This window comes from Cupressus sempervirens, chromosome 10 (assembly GCF_028749045.1).
Source record: "Cupressus sempervirens isolate cs-2001-9-10 chromosome 10, ASM2874904v1, whole genome shotgun sequence".
Lineage (NCBI taxonomy): Eukaryota > Viridiplantae > Streptophyta > Pinopsida > Cupressales > Cupressaceae > Cupressus > Cupressus sempervirens.
This window is the reverse complement of record NC_143127.1, coordinates 210,126,671-210,143,535: the sequence shown is the minus strand read 5'-3', so window position 1 is coordinate 210,143,535 and position 16,865 is coordinate 210,126,671.

Here is a 16,865-nt window from a genome sequence, read left to right as displayed (position 1 = left end):
TAGTCATCATCAGTGGTTCCATATTCAATAGATTCAAGCTTGGATTTTAGATCTTCAATCTTTTCTTTCAACTGACCAATGTATACTTTGGAGTCTTCATATTTGTCCTTCAACTTATCTCTTTCTTCAGTAAGGAGATCAATTTGTTCAAGAACTTCTTCGAGGTTCTTCATCAACTATTCCATATCCATAGGGATCTTACTCAAGTTGTTAAGCCTCTTCAGAGTAACTAGGGTCTAATACCAATTGTTAGAAATATGGATTACTAAAGGGGGGGTGGTGAATCAGTAATATGAAAACTTTAATTGCCAACTAGATATTATTACTTACTTTAAACCATGCATAACAAAGCAATAAAATAATGATGAAAAATAACAGTAACAATGCAGAAAGATAACTCATGACACCATATTTTGTTAACTAGGGAAACCCTAGCCAAGGAAAAACCTTGGCGGGGATGATACCCACTAGATAATATACTAATATATATGTTCCTTGTTAGAGGATGCACCCTATTAGGAGTCAATGAGAAAATTCAGTATAACAGTCCCCATTAGGATACTTTGAATCCTTGTTAGGAGATTCTAACCTTGCTAGGAGTTGTAGTGTAATGTATGCAAGATGAGCGCACTGCCCAAACATGCAATTTCAACTAAAAGAAGAGCTCACTACTCAATCAAGTAATCTACTATTATTTGCCTTCCTTTACTAATATCTAATCTTCAGCTTAATCTCAGATCACCAAATAGTTCATACAAAACTTCACATATATTGCTTTCACTAAACTTCACTCACAAGTTTGCTTTCATGAAACATCAAGATTACACACTTCTTACTGCAAGAAGTCCTTTACATAAATACCATACATTTGAATAAAATACTATTGGTTCAGCTAAGACCACAATTCACTTTTCCAAGTTAGAGTAAACATCTAGGATGTCAGCCATAGTTGGACAAGTAGTTGTTATGCAACCAAAAAAATTATTTTCTTCATTTTCGCTGTCCTATTTCATCAAAACATGATTAACTCTGTTCTGTACAGTCCATACAAACTTCCAAGGTTATATACATCATCACCAACATGTATAGTATCTCCATGTAACTTCGCTTGCCATAATACGATGTCTACAACATGTTATAAACAAAATAATACATTATTGTAAACAAAATTCTATACTTAGACAATTTTATAATCACCAAACACTAAGTATCTTTATTTCTGAGATTTCTTGTGAACATGTACATCATGTGTTGCCATTAATGACAACAATTACATATAACAATTAGCCAATTATCAACAGAAAAAAAACTAGCATCACTAAAAAGAGCTCAAAAAGATCTTTCCAATGATATAAAGAATTCCCAAATTGGAGATGAGATGGTCAAGATATGTCTCCCAGAGTGCAAAAAGGAATTCTAAACTTTGATAGTAGAAAAAGCCATCAAAACAACAAAAAATCTAAAAATCTCCTATACCACTATGATGAGCTTGGAACTAGCTTTTTAAGATAACTCATTTTCGAAAAATAGAGTCCGTATGCTTGAGATATGAGCAAAAACACAAAGGTAGGTCCAAACAGAGCTTGAGGAGGTGATAGGAATGTTGATGCAATACTGACATGGTGCCGATGTCAACATGTGAAGAGCCCAAATCTAATGGTCAAATGACAGTCAAGGTAAAAACATTCCTAAAAAATGACTCCTACTAGATAAAAGTATTCGATCACTGGAAACAAGACAATGTATGAAAAACATTGTCACCGGTAAAAGAGTCAGTGCCAAATGAAAAATTTGGTGGCCAAAAATAAACATGTGGGACCCATTGATGACTAGGCACAATCATTTACATGGCACACATGAAACATGCTTCCAAAGGAAATATTCAAAAAATGAAACTACCAAGCATGAGAAAAATCACAAAAGGCATCTCAAAAAATACAAGCACTACTTGTAGAACTCCTAATGCGTAGGGCAAGTCTAGCTGTCTCGGCACTCAAGATTGGTGGGATGTGGTTGATTTGGGTCCCCCAAAAAAATGTCGAGTCCCTAATAAAATCTAGCACTCCTACAACAAATGTACTAATCAAGCAACAAAAACTACCAAACACGCACATCAAAATTGGAGGACCAATGCTTCCAAACACCGAAATCAAAGGTGTGATTTGCAGATGTTATGCCGTGTAAGTTAATATCCCTCAAAATGGCTTAAAAAGGAAGTGCCAAACTCTTTTAGTGGCATATTGGGTCCATGATAGAGGTTAAGGACCTTAAATTATGGGTGATAATCAAGGTGATCTCTAACAAAAAAATTGTGTCTAAGGAAGATGGCATAGTGTGCATTAACAAGTGTGACCCAAGGTTGGAGAAGGATCTAAGCATGAGCTCCAAAAACCATACAAATCTCCAAAATATCATAAACTACTGAGTAGAGAGTGGAGAAAATTCACCAATGTACACAAGATCTTCGGTGCAAGAAACATCAAAGCTCCTAAATGAGCTCGCACCACACCAAAGAGAAGATGCCATGAACTCCCTTGCCTACAAAGCTGAGAGCTCCCATTGTAAATATTTCAACTACTTCTCGAGGAGCAAGATTGCTCCCACATAGCCGTATATGGGAGAAAGAGAATCTGTGGCAACTGTTAAGAATAACGGAGATTAAGCTACAATTTTAGTTGAAGCCTGAGGAAGGTGAATCTATGGCAACCAAAAGTGGATAAAAAAAGAGTGTGAAGCCAATGTGTTTTAAGAGTAGTAGCATAGGTGTCAAGCATATGAAAAAATATTTAGAAGAAATTAACAATTGTAAATCAGGAATATATTATTTAGTGATGAACATTTTAACCATTTGGTAGAGACAACGATAGATTCAATATTTGGCATAGCCCAATACAACCGCCAAAAAATGATCCCACAAAAATAGTTGCACTTTGAGTTTTTGCATATTTAGTCCAACAAAATGGGATACACTAACCAAAAATAACCTAAATTCTAAATTTGATTTGAACCAGAGTACAGAGGATTAATACTTAATCTTAGTATTAAAAATATAAATAGTGGTATTCATACTGACCAGGCCAAGGATACTCCTCATTAGAACTTTCCACCACGACAATACCAACACAATTCTCAATCTTGGACTCATTCCTTTCAAGAGCATCCAAAAAAGCTTTTTTAAAATTTTTTTTGCCTCAATTTGCATGCTCGGGTTAAAAAGTCTCGGGTATAATTTTTTTTGCCTTAGATTCCAATGGCATCCAAATTGGATGTATTTTATATGGAAATGGGGGTTTTTGAGTGCTTTGAGCTCAATGGTGATGTCCATTTGGGCTCACAGTTCTATGAAAAATTGGTCCCCCTAGATCCAATATAAAATGCTTATGAAAAATTAAAACCCTCTAAAAGAGAAAACTCAGATATGAAAACCAATGTCAAATCTCTTAAGAACAGAATAGGGGCATGAAGATCTAGAGCTTTGATACCATTTAGAAGTTGATGAAAGATCAACCCCGTAGCTCCCAATAATCACCTACATGCAAACATCTATTACAAAAGAGAGAAGCAAAAATCTATGAAGGCTTGAATAGCCAGATCCATAGATGAGACATTCTTGATGAGCAAAAAAGTAGTTTGCTATAGTAAAAAATGAATTGGTCTCAATTAATGTTTACAATGAGAGATCTCCTTATAAAGGAGATTGAAACCCTAAAAAGGTCTAACCTAGGTTGCATCATAATAATTAATTATTAGATGCCTAAAGTTCAGCTTAAGAAAACTAGAGTTAATTAGGAAATATCTAATTACTTTAACATATTTCAGTGCATGTATTCTCCTACAACACTTACATTAATTTCTATAAAGCTTTTGCAATATTTTGTAGTGCTTTCACCTTGCTACCTAACCCTAGTTTTGCAGGGTTTTACTTCAAGTTATCATTATCTATTTGATGCCCTAACCTTGTGTTTTTGTAGGAATTTCTTTCTTTTCTAATGGAAAAATTTCAAAATCAAATAGGACTAGTAATGTTGTTATAGGGTTGCCAAGCAAAAGAAAAAAAAGGATTTTTCTGTGCCTTTATTTCATATGATGTGCAATATATACTAGTTGTTTCAGTTCATAGGCATATAAATCTCACAAGTAAGGGTTCTTTGTTGTAGGAGAGTGTCTTCTGCACCTTCTAGGTGAATCATAAAGCTTGAACCTTCATTGAATCACAAAAGTGGGTGGCATATTCCACTCTTTAGTGGTCTTAATTAACTAGCTTGGTGTATTTGAGGGAAGCATTGAGGAATAGGAGAGTATGCTCTTCACCTTCTTGGTGAATCAGAAATCTTGACCTCCTTGGTGTGGATCCATTTTATTAATCTCACTTGTGAGATTTTACCTTTAGAGGGAATACTATTGGTGGAAAGAAACCAATAGCAATGACTAAAAGTGGGAACAAGAAAAACCCATCTAATTTGACCCACTATAATCATAATCCTCTTGACAGAGATGAAATCCTTGGGGGTTATAAATCTTGACTTCACTTAGTGAGATTACTTGTGGAATTGTGATCATGAGGAAATCACTAGGTGGGTATGAGAGAGGTACTGCAAGGCTTATTATTAAGTCTTGTATTGGGTGCAATAGGGGTGTTATGAACAAAAATCTTACTAGACACCTTAGGATTCAGAGGCCACCCTTTTTAGCCACTCAATATCTTAGTGCAAGGATTTATCCTAGTGGAGTACTTGGATCACCCCAAGATTTGACTCACCATATGTGTTCCTTTATATGTTGGTAACCCATCTATGAAAAAGCTAATATCTAGTATGGACAACCACTTTGTGTGAGGCAAGGGAGCATCGAGTTGTGGGCCAAGGTATTGAGTACTGAGTCATGTCCTTTAGGTAGATATTTCCTGAGGTGTCTTCATTTGTGCTAGACCCATGGAAATCATTTGAACATATACATGATGGTAGTTCTAGGATTTCCTTTTGAGACTTCACATATTCTTGTATCATACAAGGTTGCTTTTTCCCTTTCTTGATTACTTGAAGATTATTCCATGTGTCACTGTTTTACTTGGAAAACATTATTTTGAACATCAAACTCTCTATGCTATCAACTATTGTCAAACTTTATCAACCTTGTCAAAACATCAAGTCAAAACATTTTCTTGTGTTTCTTACTAAAGGGAGTTTCATCATTTGACTTTTCTTTGTACGTCTCTAGTGATTGAACTTTCTTTAAATGACTCTTTGGTCTTACCACTCTTGATCTCTTCCACCTTCTTGGTTTATGCTAGCATACTAATTTTTTTTTTTTTGAATGGTTACCTTGATCTCTTGACTACACTCTTTGGTTGGGAAGGTTTTTCACTTGTCATCTTGCTTATTCTATCTACTTGGCTATTTGGCTTCTTGCCCAGCTCTTGACTTGAGTCACTAGTGTTGTGAATTTCTTGGACACTTTTCTTGAAAAATCACTTTAATTTATCTCTACTATCTTGGAAAGTGAATACTTTACCTCACTAGTTTGGACATCAAGCTATCTTGTGTCAACTTATTATATTTTTCTAGTCTCCTTCATGCTTGATTTTGTATCTACCACAATGGGTTTTGCATATTTTTCTTACAAACCTCAACCAAGTATAGATGATCATTTGATCCTCTATATTACAAAAGAGTTTCAATACCTATACACTTGATACAAAGAGCTAGAAGAGACAAATGATCTTTTCTACCTTTGTCTCACTAGGAACATAATAGAAATGAAGTCTGAAATTGAGAAAAGGTTAGAGGAAAGAATAAAATCCTCACATTAATCTTCCTTAAGACCTTTATATACATATGATTCATCTTTTTAAAGGAAATATTCACCTTATTCTTCTAGGTCTACACACTATTTATGACTCAAACAAATCAAATGACTCTAGCAGAATATTTTGGGCACCTATACCTAAATGTGACTTTTCCCATTTAGGAGACTCATATAATGTGGTGCTCAAGACCTTAGTTACAAATAAGATAATCACTTTACCATAGAGATCTAGACCTTATGAACATATGGTAAGACCTCCTTGGTGGAATGATGATCAACATTATAGCTACCATAGAAATAAAGGTCATAAAACTAAAAATTACATTGAGTTAAAACATAAAGTCCAAGACCTTATTGATGATAGGATTATTGATGCTGGAATCCTTGATGACTCATGTGATGAGGATACTTATCTTTAGAAAGATCATATTGATGAACTTATGTCTAATGATGATTTCCTTGACAACTCCACTTATTCCAACTCTCATGAACCTCCTAAAACTTTAAATATTTCCAACACACCTCCACCAAAAAAAGAACCTAATGCTTTCTGCACTAAGTGTACCCTTAAGGGCTACCTCTAAAAGAGACTCAATCTAATCTTCACTTGGATGCAAACCTTTTCCATGCTATTAAGACTAAAGATCCTCAAACTTCATATGATGGTATTCCTACTGTGCCCAATTTAGCTAGTCCTTTACTATCTTTTCAAGATCCTATCATGCAAACCTCACGTTCTACCTTGTCCTTAGAAGTGGCTCCATGTCAAGAGGACTCTCAACAAGATACAGATATAAATGTCAACAAAGATCAAGATCAAGAACCCTTTCATCTCATTCAAGATGTCACTCCTCCATTTCTTATATCTTACCTACCTCCTAAGTATGATGACATTACTACTCCCACTATCTCTGTTTAGATTATTGAAAATTGTTAGGAGATTCCAATCCTATTAGGAGTTGAAGAAGGTAGCTAAACCCACTGTCCAAATAGCTTCAGGATCAGATCAACGAACCCACTGTCCAATTTATCTCGATACTATTCCTTCCAGAATAATAGATGTGGAACAATTTATTTTCTCTTCCTTTATCCAGTACATCAGACTCCTTCACCTTTAGATCATGCAAACAGATCTAGAACTCATCAGTAACCCTTAAGGTCACTTACACGCATTAGTAGATTACTCTACTCTTCTACTTCACAATTTGCAAGTCTTCTTTGCTTCTTGATCACAATAATAATATCTAGAACTTGGAAAACATCTTTCCTTTATACTATACTCATTTATTAAACTTTTAAGTCGGCTACATACACTTAACATTCATTTGAGTCGGCTAAATATTTAATTAAATGAAATACACATTTAATTAAATTTTTCAGCTCACAGTTGTTCTCAAACTTCCACTCGTGTGACGTTTGTACTTGCACACTTACTGACATCATCAGTTGTTAGTGTACTTTCTCCAGTTAACTGCGCAACCCTTCATGCCAAACACAATGTGTTATATTGATCATACGACAAAGACTATTTTTCCAATGCTCTGTTTCCCTATAGATATCTGTAAATCATTAATATCCTTTGTATACTATCAATTCAGGTTCTATGCACTTGACCACATGTCAAATACATGCTATAGAATATTTTGTTAACCATGCATGGGTAGATACACAATGTGATGTCCTCAATGCATAAATCTCAGTTTGCTACTCTGTTAGTCTTACTATGTTGTCATCAATGACAAACAAAGTCATAACACTGTTCTGTGATGTTTTCTCATAGCATCAACATTCATGCTAAAAATATTCCCCTTTGGCATTGATGGAAACATAGATGAAAAGCATCTAGTTCCAAGAATACTAATGAGTTTTCTTCATCAATCAAATCTTGGTTTATGTAAGTCCTTCAACACTACTCCCCCATAGTGAAAGTTTTTTTTTTTCATATTACTTTCTCTCCTTTTTTAATGTTTTTCACATCTTTCTCTCTCCCCCATTGACATCAATGTCAAAGGTAGGAATTGAACAAATAACAACCTATTATCATGACCACAAGTCGGTCTATTGCTTTATAATCTTTGCATATGATTGAATAAAAAAAGTATCTAAAGATATTGTTGTATACTAATTACCTATTACCAAGAGTCCTTGACTGACTCTGTTCATCACAGATACTCCCACATTGAGGAAGCATCATCATTCAGTCTAGTCTAACAATGGTACTATGTACCCTAGACTGATGCACCTCTACATCTTTTACTCTGAGCTAGCTAGGGGCATAACCCCAAGCATACCTCTCAGGTACTCAAATGTATCCTTTGGTAAGGCCTTTGTGAAAATGTCTGCAATCTGTTCCTAAGTACAAATGTATTCCAATCTAATTTCTTTCTTTGCAACTTTTTTTTTCAGCACATGATATTTTATAGCAATGTGCTTAGTCTTAGAATGCAAAATAGGATTCTTAGACATGTTGACTTTACTTGTGTTATCACAGTAAATGATAATAGGTTCTATGAATGTGATTCCAATATCCTTCATCATCTGCTTCATCCATATGACTTGATTACAATTGTTTGCTGTTGCAACATACTCTGCCTCTATAGTACTTTGTGAGGTATGATCTTCCTTCTTGTTGAGCCAAGAAACTAATCTTTCTCGAAGAAAAAATGCTCCTCCACTAGTGCTTTTACTGTCATCCCTATCTCTTGCCCAATCAACATCTGTATAGGTATAGAAAGTAAAGTACCTATTTCTATCATACCAAATACCATAATCTGATGTTCCTTTTAGATATCTAAATATTCTTTTTACTACTGCATAGTGATAGTCCTTAGGATCAGCTTAGAATCTTGCCACAATTCCAACTGCATTGGCTATATCTGGTCTGCTGTGGGTCAGATACTGTAATCCTCCAATCATAGATCTGTACTTCTTTTGTTCAATAGTAGGCATCTCATATTTGCTAGATAATTTATGACTAGTTACTATAGGAGTTACAACATGTTTACAACTTTCTAAACCAAATCTTTTCAGTAAATCCTTTAAATACTTGGTTTGAAAAATAAAGACACCTTCTTTGTTCTGAACAATCTGCAATCCCAAGAAAAATTTCATTTCACCTATCATGCTCATTTCAAACCGATTCTTCATGTCCTCTAAGAATTTTTTACAGGCTTCATCATTTCCACCAAAAATGATGTCATCAAAAAAAAAAAAAATTATCAGTAAACCATATTCTAATTTGTTTAAGTACAAGTTACCATCTATTGTTCCTTTAGCAAATCCAAGCTTTGCTAAGTATTTGTCCAATCTTGCATACCAAGTTCTTGGTGCTTGTTTTAATCCATACAATGCTTTCTTTAGTCTACAAACCATGTCCTTTTCTTCTATTAAAGGAAAACCCTCTGGTTGCTCAATGTAAACTTCTTATTCAAGTTCTCCATTCAAGAATGCTGATTCGACATCCATCTGATATACCTTAAAATTCTTGTTTGTTGCATATGCTAGAAATATTCTGACTGCTTCCATTCTTGCTATAGGTGCATATGTTTCTTCATAATCAATTCCTTCTTGCTGAGAGTAGCCTTTACACACAAGTCTTGCCTTTTTTCTAATAATTTCTTCTTGTTCATTCATTTTATTTCTAAATGACCATTTAGTGCCAATCACATTTTTGTCCTTGGGTCTAGGAACTAATTCCCATGTGTTATTTTTAATTATCTACTGGAGTTTTTCCTTCATTGCTTCTTTCCAATAGGTCTTTGGTACATCATTCTCAAATAACATAGCTCTTGCTACTTCAACAATTGATTTGTTTATTCTTTCAACAATCCCATTATGCTCAGGTGTATGGGGTGAGGATAGTTGTCTCTTGATACCATGTTTTTTACAATAGATATTGAATTCTCTAGAGGTGAATTCTCCTCCTTTGTCTGATCTTAAGATTTAATCTTAATTCGAAATTCATTTTTAACCTTGTTCTTAAATATCCTAAATTTTTCAAATGCTTCTAATTTTTCTCTAAGAAAAGATACCCACATCATTCTAGTGAAATCATCAAAAAAAATCATAAAGTACCTTTCTCCACAGAATCCTCTTATTCTTGCAGGACCACTCAAATCTGTATGTACCAGTTCCAGCTTTTGTGTAGTACAAAACTGCTTGCTAGGAAATGAGACTCTTTTTTGCTTAGCCAAAATGCATTCCTTACAAATAGTGTTAGTGGGCTTAGAGATGTTGGGAAAATCTCTCACAACAAGTGTATTACTGGCCTTCACAATGTTATCAAAGTTAATGTGGCAAAATCTTCTGTGCCATAACCAACTGTTGTCAATCCTTGCTACTAAACATGTTATTTCACTGGAGTTTAACTGAAATACATTATCTTTGGTTTTTGTGCTAGTACCAAGTAGTTTTCCTTCCTTGTTCTTCACAATGCATGTATCATTACCAAATTGCAATTGATAGCCTTTGTCCATAAGCTATCCAACGCTCAAAAAATTAAGCTTAAGTCCATCAACAAAATAAGCATCATCAATATATGTTTTACCATCAAGTGTTATAGATCCAATTCCTGTAATATGACAGGCTACATTATTCCCTACTCTGACAATTCCTCCATCATAGCTTCTGAATTTGACAAACTTGCTCATATCACCAGTCATGTGATGTGAACAACCACCATCAATGATCCAATCTTTCTTTTCAACTTGTGAAATTAGCACACTTTCTTCTTTGATTTCTTTGTCAAGATCATCCTCTTTTATAGCTACAAATCCTAATTCATCTTCACTTTTTCTTTGATCAAGTTCTTCTTCATCTTCTTCTTCATTAGCATATAAATAATTCCTAGATCTTCTAGATTTGAATCTACCCTTAAACTTCCTTTCTCTTTTAGGATACTTAGATGCATAATGACCATATTCATTACAAGTCCAATATTTAAAGATATTCTTACCATATTTTTCTCTTTCCACAAGAAGAGTCACTCCTTCTTGGATCTTTTCTTCAATGGATTTGCTACTGCTAGCAATGTCTCCCTATGTTTTAGTGCTCCTTTCTAAAATGGATTTGATGTTTAATTTAATGAATGCTATCTCAACTTTTTCCAATTCACCAGACTATTTCAGATCAAATTCTGTAGCTTCCAATGTACCAAGCAATGTCTCTTTGGTGAAATTAGTAGTACAAGGTATCATGAATTGAATCATTTGTGCCACTAACTTGAAAGGTGGTGTCAAACTTTTCAAGATATTCCATATTACTTCATCATCAAATTTCTTTCCATTAAGATATGTGATTCCTGCAACAATCTTAGATGTTCTTCCAACATAGCTTCTCACAAATTCATCTTCCATCATTCTAGCATCAAAATGCACAATATAAATTTTGCAATCTAACTCTTTTTGCATGTGTATCACCTTCATAATTAGCTTCTAAAGTTTTGCAAATTTCATGAGAAGTTTTAAGTAGTTTTACCTGACTGTACTCACTTTTAGGTAATGCTGACAGTATTGCTTCTCTTGCCCTTATGTTGCACATAAATACTTCTCTCTATTCTTTGGTGTAGGTTTCAAGATTTTCTTCTTCTACAATGTTTTTGGATGTCTTGGTCACAAGCCAATATCATGGTCCCATACACAAGAGATGAGTCTTCATTTTATCCTTCCAACTGTCATAGTTTGTGCCATCAAATCTAGGACTTTCCTTTCTGAACATATTCACCATAGATCTCCCAAAGTTGTTAGAATTTCTTTCAAGGACCTAATGCTCCAATACCAATTATTAGAAGTAATAGTTCACCAATATAACTAAGAGAGGGGGGAGGGGGGGGGTGAATTAGTTATGTATCAATCTTAAACAAATTCTTACTTTATCAACCAAAGTAAACAACAATCATAAAGAAATGCACATACACCAGATATGTTGACTAGGAAAACCCTTGATTAGAGGGAAAACCCTAGTGGGAGTGATGCACACAGAATAATGTACTAATCTGAATATTCCTTGTCAGAGGATAGACCCTGTTAGGAGTCTACTACAATTCTTAGTACAAAGAGTCCCTATTAGGAGACTTTGAATCCCTGTTAGGAGATTCCAACCTTGTTAGGAGTTGAAGAAGGCAACTAAATCCACTGTCCAAACAACTTTAGGATCAAATCAACAAACCCATTGTCCAATTGATCTCAGTACTATTCCTTCTGGAATAATAGATGTGGAACAATTTATTTTCTCTTCCTCTATCAAGTACATCAGACTCCTTCACCTTAAGATCATGCAAATAGATCTAGAACTCATCAGTAACCCTTAAGGTCACTTAAATGCATTAGCAGATTACTCTACTCTTCTACTTCACAATTCACAAGTCTTCTCTACTTCTTGATCACAATAATAATATCTAGAACTTGGAAAACATCTTTCCATTATACCTTACTCAATTATTAATCTTTTGAGTCAGCTCCATATTTAATTAAATGAATACACATCTAATTAATGCTGTCGGCTCATAGTTGTTACCAAAATTCCACTCGTGCAACTTCTATACTTACACACTTGCTGACATCATTAGTTGTTAGTGTACTTCCTCCAGTTAACTACACAACCCTTCATTCCAAACACAATGTGTTATATTGATCATACAAAAGAGACTATTTTCCTAATGGTCGGTTTCCCTGTGGATCTTTGTAAATCATTAATATCTTCTGTACACTGTCGATTTAGGTTCTATGCACTTGACCACGTTGCAAATACATGTTGTTAACTGCACATGGGTAGATACACAATGTGATGTCCTCAATGCATAAATCTCAGTTTGCTACTTTGTCAGTCTTACTATGTTGTCATCAATGATAAACAATGTCATAACACTATTCTGCGATGTTTTCTCATAGCATCAACATTCATGCTAACAACTTCACTCATCAAATTTCACTACTTACTCACAACTTGCTTCATAAGATTATTTTACTCATTCCCTACCTTGGGAACTTTGAGGATTCAGTCTTTGAGGATCACATTAATCATTTTTTGTCCATTATTACTTATCCATCTTATGTAATATCTTGCTAATACATCATTTCCTACACCTTACTCAACACTGGAATACAATGATATGATCTTTCTTCAAAGCTAGTCAATCATACCAAGTAGTGAAAACTTGGAAATAGGCATTGGTTGAGATCCTTGCATCTATGTCTATCAAAATCTCGCTTTGTTCTATACACCATCCATATCATATTGATTTTCCTTCCCTAGCTTGGAATTTACTCTCATCCACATCTAAGAGGGCACAAAGTGTTTAAGCTTATTAGGGTTTCTTTGACAACTCTCAAACAATGTTTTTTAACACATTCCCTTGACATTGAGTGCTTCTCAACACTTACCGAATACATTGTTAGTCTAGGATGTTGCAATATTTATGAGTGACACACTTGAGTCCTAGGAAGGCATTCATGTGACTTTCACACACCCACTTAAACAAAACACTAGTTGAGACTTGTTGGCATGTTTTATTTGTATGTTGTCTATGATGATTTCTTTGCTAAGTGTTCCCTTCTTAATTTTCTCTTGAGGATTTCATGAACAACAAAACTAGGGTCATAGGGTGTGTTTTCCTTTGATTTCTATCTATGAGTGTAGTTTATTTGATCATACATGTCTTGAGCAGTTTTCTTGATCCACTTGACACTTAGGATATTCAAAGTTACATCTTGTCTATTTTTTTGCAAGACTATAATTATGACCATCTCAACATTTTGTATCTCTATGAAAGCATAATCTTACTACACTAAACTCAGGGAATCTAATTGCACCATAATCTCCACCTTCATGTATTTTATTCATGGGTTGGGTTCCCACATTCCTATCCAATATAGATCATATTTATATCTTCATAGTTATGCTAGTGATGATTGTATGATCTTGCAATACCCCTAATAAGGCTCAATGATAAAAACTAGGACCTACTTATATAACCATTGAAATTTTACCTTTTTATATTAGCTTGTATTCTAGGGTCCATTTTAGCTTATCTTTTCATTTTGTGTGTTGACAGAGTCTTCTTTATCTTTCATGGATGTGTCAGCTCAACTACATTCATCATCTTGATTCTTCTCAATCATGTCTTCACCTTCTTTTGATCTTTTGATCTCATTTTTTTTTCATGTCACAAGGAGTTAATCATATCATCAAATCTGTCTACCCTTTTGGACCCCTTATGCCTTTTGATCTCATTTTTACCTAATTTTTTAACTACTCGGATTTGTGCAAAAACTACATCCTTACCTAATTTCAACTTCCTAGATCCATTTTTGGAACCAAAGTCAAAATATGGGTTCATCTTGATGGTCAAAATTGCATTTTTAAACTCTTCCTTCTTTTGTGCAGTTGACTAACCCTTTTGAGTCCAAATCTTTGAATCTTTTGAGGTAGTCTTTATTTCTTCATTTCTACATCAGTTCTACTCTCTTCTTTTCTCTTCTTGTTCATTTCATTTCATCTTTCTTCTTGTTTTGTCCTAATTCTGACACTTTACCTTTCTTGGTCAAACTTAGTCAAACTAGGGCATATCTTCATTGTTTGGTGGTCACTCTTTGGTTGTAATCACTTATCTATGATTATGGACCTTTCTTTATCTTGATTTGATCAAATGTAGCTCTTTTTGCATCTCCTCAACCTCATTTTGATTTCAATCTTGAGGGGGCAAGAATACTCTATCATTTCTTTTTTACCTACATCTATTTCTTAGGAGCATATGCTTGACCTTTACATTTACTCTTGACCTAGCTATCTCTCTAGGGAAGATTCTTGACCTTTCCATTTGTTCTAGATCAATCTCTCCTAGTGTTCAATCTTGTTGTTTATTGACTATACATTTAGGATCATCAATCTCTTTGAGCTTCGTTCTTCAAGTCAGATCTATCTATCAACTACTATCTTGACTTCTTCATTCTTTGACTTAATGTGTTCCCAGATTGATTACACATTAGTTAAAGAGGGGTAAATGTAATCACCCAAAAATGGTCATATAGACTATGAACCCCTTTCTAGCACTTTTGCTTAATCTATCTATTGTTTATTTTTTTTTATCAAATCATCATTTTATTATTTATTTGATTTTAACCTATGGTTTGACCACTTTATCCCAAGTCTCTTATTTACTCTTGATCTAGCTATCTCTCTAGGGAAGATGCTTAACCTTCCCATTTTCTCTAGATCTAGCTCTCATAGTGTTCAGTCTCGCTGCTCATTAACTATGCATTTAGGACCATCTATCTCTCTGAGGTTTATTCTTCAAAGTTAGATCTATCTGTCAGCTGCTATCTTGGCTTCTTCATTCATTGACTTAATTTGTTCCCAGATCGATCACACATTAGTCAAAGAGGGACAAATGTAATCACCCAAAATGGTCATCTAGACTATGAGCCCCCTTTCTAGCATTTTTTCTATTTATCTATTACTTTATTTTATTTTATCAAATCATCATTTTATTGTTTATTCAATTTTTACCTATGGTTTGACCACTTTATCCTAAGTCTCTTATTTAATTGTAAGAATTTGCTCCCTTTGAATTAAATAAAATCCCTAAAGTCCTACTTATCCTAGGTGTGCACATGAAAAGTATTATTCCTATTTTAAAAATAAAAGAAAAGGCATTTTTGTCTCACATGAGGGGAACACTTTCCAAGGTGGGTGGAATCTTTATTCTCCTCAAGATATCTTTTGCCTCTTAAATACCACCGTTTATCTTTGTTAGGTGATATTCTTGTGCACATGGACCACTCAAGTCTCATTCTCCGCCCTTGATTATGACTCTTAATCTTCATCATCCATTTTTCTTTAAAAGGATGCTCTCTCCTTATTCTCTCATATCTTATGCTTTCATACTAACGTTATGATCTGCAAGTTTTCTTATATCTTTTGGAGTATTTGGAGCACTTGGGGTTTTCTTGCATTGTTGCATTCTTATCTAGTCTTCATTCTACTTACATCATGACATACTCTTTAGGTTAGTTTCCTTTACGCTTTATCTTAGCTTACATAGCTTAACTAGGTGGTTCTTGTAACTCTTTGTTAGCTTGCATCTCATTCTAGTTAAGATTGCATCTTGCATTGTATTCTTGGATATTGGCACTCTTGGAACTCTTGCATCTACTATTTACATCTTCCATTTTATGGTGCACCTTGCAAGGGTTGCATAGCTAGGTTCATTTGAGATCCATAATATCATAGCTCTTGCACATCATAGAAAGAAAGCTATAAGTCGCCTCTTGAGATTATCTTCATCATATATATGTTTAAGTATAATGATTTATAGAAGAGTACCCTATTTTTGGTATACAATATCTACATTATAAGTGTCCATAGGTTTAATATGGAAAGTAGAAAAGTAAACATTATCACATAGACATGAAGGTAATGCACTAAAAACATACACATCCATAAACACCAGGCTTATGTGAGATACAATAAAATATATTATGAAGAGGTATACAATAAGTATATTATTAAGACCTATATGACATCATTGATAAACAACACTTAAAGCATCTCTAACACATGATAAATCTTTTCCACCTAGCTAATCATCACCATCAAAGGCCATTTGGTTATTAGAAAGCACATGTTCAATAATATAAGTATTTGTATCAGTAGAGGTGGATATTAGTCAATTATATAAAATTGTGTTATAAAATAACTTTTCCATAAAAGATATATTTATCTTCAGTAACGAATGTCTTTCTCTTTAATATTGAATCAAGGCAAAGTTACAAATAATAATAGCTACACAATGTAGTTGGAAGAGGGATACATAGTTTATACAAATCAATAATGAGAATACAATACAAATGGGACATGACATACCACTTGTAAAATAGGCCTATAGTTGGCATTACAGTGAAAGAACATGATGAAACACTTTGCAAAGATCCACATGAAAATTACTTTAAAACTAGTTCACTTTGTCTTTAAGTTGTTGTAGTTATGCCATTGTTGAAGGATTCCTTTTAGATAAATTTGAAATGTGAGACAACAAAAAATAGTCTAAAAAACTATATCAGAGT